Here is a 5087-nt window from a genome sequence, read left to right on the forward strand (position 1 = left end):
TGGCTTTTTCTGCTTGATTTTTCTTTTTTTTTTTTTTGCCTATATTTTTTTTCTTTTTTTTTCTGCAAGCTTTGTTCTTTGCTGCTTTTTCTTGCTTCAAGAATCATTTTTATGATTTTTCAGATTATCAAATAACATGTCTCCTTATCATCATTCTTTCAAGAGCCAACATATTTAACATTCTTAAACAACAACTTCAAAAGACATATGCACTGTTCAAGCATTCATTCAGAAAATAAGAAGCATTGTCACCACATCAATATAATTAAACTAAGTTCAATGATAAATTCGAAACTCATGTACTTGTTCTTTTGAATTAAAACATTTTTCATTTAAGAGAGGTGATGGATTCATAGGACATTCATAACTTTAGGACAAAGTTACTAAATACTAATGATCATGTAATGAAGACACAAACATGGATAAGCACTTAACATAGAGAAAACAAAAAACAGAGAATGTAAGAACAAGGAATGAGTCCACCTTAGTGATAGTGGCGTTTCCTTCTTGAGGAACCAATGATGTCCTTGAGCTCTTCTATGTCTCTTCCTTATCTTTGTTTCTCATTGCTTTTGGATCTTCTCTTATTTCATGAAGGATGATGGAGTGCTCTTGATGTTCCACCCTTAATTGTCCCATGTTGGAACTTAATTCTCCTAGGGAGGTGTTGATTTGCTCCCAATAGTTTTGTGGAGGAAAATGCATTTGAGGCATCTCCGGGATCTCATGGTGATGAGCTTCATGCGTCTCTTGAGATCCATGAATGTGCTCTCTTGCTTGCTCCATCCTTTTCTTAGTGATGGGCTTCTCTTCCTCAATGGGAATGTCTCCTTCTATGAAAGCTCCAGCTGAGTAACATAGATGGCAAATAAGATGAGGAAAAGCTAGCCTTGCCCCAGGAGAGGGCTTTTCGGCTATTTTGTATAATTCAAGGGAGATGACTTCATGAACTTCTACTTCTTCTCCAATCATGATGCTATGGATCATGATGGCCCGATCCACAGTAACTTCAGATCGGTTGCTAGTGGGGATGATGGAGCGTTGGATGAACTCCAACCATCCTCTAGCCACAGGCTTGAGGTCTAGTCTTCTTAATTAAACCAGCTTGCCTTTGGAGTCAATCTTCCATTGAGCTCCTTCCACACATATGTCCATGAGGACTTGGTCCAACCTTTGATTAAAGTTGACCCTTCTAGTGTAGGGGCGTGCATCTCCTTGCATCATAGGCAAGTTAAACACCAACCTCACATTTTCCGGACTAAAATCTAAGTATTTCCCCCGAACCATTGTAATATAATTCTTTGGGTTTGGGTTCTTACTTTGATCATGGTTCCTAGTGATCCATGCATTGGCATAGAACTCTTGAACCATTAGGATGCCGACTTGTTGGATGGGGTTTTTTAGAACTTTCCAACCTCTTCTTTGGATTTCATGTCGGATCTCCGGATACTCATTCTTCTTGAGCTTGAAAGAGACCTCGGGGATCACCTTCTTCTTGGCCACAACATCATAGAAATGGTCTTGATGAGCTTTGGAGATGAATCTTTCCATCTCCTATGACTCAGAGGTGGAAGCTTTTGTCTTCCCTTTCTCTTTTCTAGAGGATTCTCCGGTCTTAGGTGCCATCAATGGTAATGGAAAAACAAAAAGCTTATGCTTTTACCACACCAAACTTAGAATTTTGCTCGTCCTCGAGCAAGAGAAGAAAGAATAAATGAAGAAGAAGAAGAAATTGAGAAGAGGGAGAGAAAGATGTGTTTCGGCCAAGGAGGGAAAGACAGGGTTGTTTTGTGTGAAAATGAAGAAGAATTGAGGGATTTATATAGGGAAGGGAGGGGGGTAAGGTTCGGCCATAAGGGTGGGTTTTGGGTGGGAAAGTGATTTTGAATTTTGAAGGTAGGTGGAGTTTATGAAGTAAGTTTATGGGGAAAAGTGGATGGACGTAAGTGGTGGAGTGGTGATAGGGAAGAGAGATTGAGGTGATTGGTGAAGAGTTTTGGGGAAGAGTGTTTATTGGATTGTGTGAAAGAGGGGTGAGAAGAAGTGAGTGGAGGTAAGTGGGGATCCTGTGGGGTCCACAGATCCTGAGGTGTTCAAGGATTTACAACCTTGCACCAAATTAGGCATGCAAAATGCCCTTGCACACAACTCTGGGCGTTCAACGCCAGATTGGTGCTTGTTCTGGGCGTTGAACGCCCATTTGTTGCCCATTTCTGGCGTTGAACGCCAGAACCATGCTTGTTCTGGGCGTTCAGCGCCAGCTCTTCTCCAAGGTGCAATTCTGGCGTTCAAACGCCCAGATGCTGCCCATTTTAGGCGTTCAGCGCCAGAACCATGCTCTGTTCTGGCGTTGAACGCCAGCTAGATGCTTCTTACTGGCGTTTAAACGCCAGTAAGGTCTTCCTCCAGGGTGTGATTTTTCTTCTGTTGTTTTTGATTCCGTTTTCAATTTTTATATTTATTTTGTGACTCCACATGATCATGAACCTAATAAAACATGAAAGAACAAGAAAAATAAAATTAGATAAATAAAAATTGGGTTGCCTCCCAACAAGCGCTTCTTTAATGTCAATAGCTTGACAGTGGGCTCTCATGGAGCCTCACAGATGTTCAGAGCAATATTGAGACTCCCCAACACCAAACTTAGAGTTTGGATATGGGAGTTCAACACCAAACTAAGAGTTTGGTTGTGGCCTCCCAACACCAAACTTAGCGTTTGACTGTGGGGGCTCTGGTTGACTCTGTTTTGAGAGAAGCTTACTGTGCCTCTTTTCCATGTTTACAGAAGGGTAACCTTGAGTTGTAAACTCAAGGGAGTCCTCATTCAATTGAAGGACTAATTCACCTCTGTCAACATCAATCACAGCTCTTGCTGTGGCTAGGAAGGGTCTTCCAAAGATGATGGATTCATCCTCATCCTTCCCAGTATCAAGGATTATGAAATCAGTAGGGATGTAAAGGCCTTCAACCTTTACTAACACGTGCTCTACTTGTCCATAAGCCTGTTTTCTTGAATTGTCTGCCATCTCTAATGAGATTTTAGCAGCTTGCACCCCATAGATTCCCAGTTTCTCTATTACAGAGAGGGGCATGAGGTTTATCCCTGAACCAAGGTCACACAAAGCATTTTCAAAGATCATGTTGCCTATGGTACAAGGTATTACGAACTTTCCAGGATCCTGTTTCTTCTGAGGTAATGTCAGTTGATCCAGATCACTTAGTTCATTGGTGAACAAGGGAGGTTCATCTTCCCAAGTCTCGATACCAAATAATTTGGCATTCAGCTTCATGATTGCACCAAGATACCTGGTAACTTGCTCTTCAGTAACATCCTCATTCTCTTCAGAAGAGGAATACTCATCAGAGCTCATGAATGGCATAAGGAGGTTCAATGGAATCTCTATGGTCTCTAGATGAGTCTCAGATTCCTTTGGTTCCTCAGAGGGAAGCTCCTTATTGATCACTGGTTGTCCCAGGAGGTCTTCCTCCTTGGGATTCACGTCCTCTCCCTCCCTTACAGGTTCGGCCATGGTAATTAATTCAATGGCCTTGCACTCTCCTTTCGGATTCTCTTCTGTATTGCTTGGGAGAGTACTAGGAGGGATTTCAGTGATCCTTTTACTCAGCTGGCCCACTTGTGCTTCCAAATTTCTAATGGAAGACCTTGTTTCATTCATGAAACTTACAGTGGCCTTAGATAGATCAGAGATTAAATTTGCTAAATTAGATGTATTTTGTTTAGAGTTCTCTATCTGTTGCTGAGTGGATGATGGAAAAGGCTTGCTGTTGTTAAACCTATTTGTTCCACCATTATTAAAGCCTTGTTGAGGCTTTTGTTGATCCTTCCATGAGAAATTTGGATGATTTCTCCATGATGGATTATAGGTGTTTCTATAAGGTTCACCCATATAATTTACCTCTGCTATTGCAGGGTTCTCAGGATCATAGGCCTCTTCTTTAGAAGGCGCCTCTTGAGTACTGTTGGATGCAGCTTGCATTCCATTCAGACTCTGAGAAATCATATTGACTTGTTGAGTCAATATTTTATTTTGAGCCAATATGGCATTCAGAGTATCAATTTCAAGAACTCCCTTCTTCATAGGCGTCCCATTACTCACAGGATTCCTCTCAGAAGTGTACATGAACTGGTTATTAGCAACCATATCAATGAGTTCTTGAGCTTTTGCAGGCATTTTCTTTAGGTGAATGGATCCACCTGCAGAAGTATCCAATGACATTTTAGCCAATTCAGATAGACCATCATAGAATATATCCAGGATGGTCCATTCTGAAAGCATGTCAGAAGGACACTTTTTGGTCAGTCCTTTGTATCTCTCCCAAGCTTCATAGAGGGATTCACCTTCTTTCTGTTTGAAGGTCTGAACATCCACTCTAAGCTTACTCAAATTTTGAGGAGGAAAGAACTTGGCTAAGAAAGCCTTGACCAGCTTATCCCAAGAGTTCAGGCTATCCTTAGGTTGAGAGTCCAACCATACTCTAGCTCTGTCTCTTACAGCAAAAGGGAAAAGCATGAGCCTGTAGACTTCAGGATCTACTCCATTAGTCTTAACAGTATCACATATCTGCAAGAATTCAGTTAAGAACTGAAAAGGATCTTCAGATGGAAGTCCATGAAACTTGTAGTTCTGCTGCATCAGAGAAACTAATTGACGTTTCAGCTCAAAATTGTTTGCTCCAATGGCAGGAATGGAGATGCTTCTTCCATGTAAATTGGAATTAGGTGCAGTAAAGTCACCAAGCATCCTCCTTGCATTATTATTATTTTCGGCTACCATCTCCTCTTCCTGTTCGAAAATTTCTGAAATGTGCTTGCTGGACTGTTGTAATTTAGCTTCTCTTAGTTTCCTCTTCAGAGTCCTTTCAGGTTCTGGATCTGCTTCAACAAGAATGTTCTTGTCCTTGCTCCTACTCATATGAAAAAGAGGGAACAGAAAAATAATAATAATAGGAATCCTTTTTACCACAGTATAGAGGTCCCTATGTGATTAGAAGAAAAGAAGAAGAAAAGAATGTAATGTAAAGAAAGAAACACAAGGGTGAGGAGAGCAGAGATGTGAGATGAAGAG

General features: G+C 41.0%; 1 non-coding gene across 1 annotated transcript; it reads left to right on the plus strand.

Annotated features, from left to right (window-relative positions):
* The first annotated feature begins 4292 nt into the window (after positions 1-4292).
* Positions 4293-4400, plus strand: LOC112768500 (small nucleolar RNA R71). Its single transcript, XR_003185919.1, has one exon. It is a non-coding gene; the product is annotated as a small nucleolar RNA R71 (small nucleolar RNA).
* Positions 4401-5087: the final 687 nt, after the last annotated feature.

The sequence above is a fragment of the Arachis hypogaea genome, chromosome 17 (genome assembly GCF_003086295.3).
Source record: "Arachis hypogaea cultivar Tifrunner chromosome 17, arahy.Tifrunner.gnm2.J5K5, whole genome shotgun sequence".
NCBI classification, from domain to species: Eukaryota; Viridiplantae; Streptophyta; class Magnoliopsida; order Fabales; family Fabaceae; genus Arachis; species Arachis hypogaea.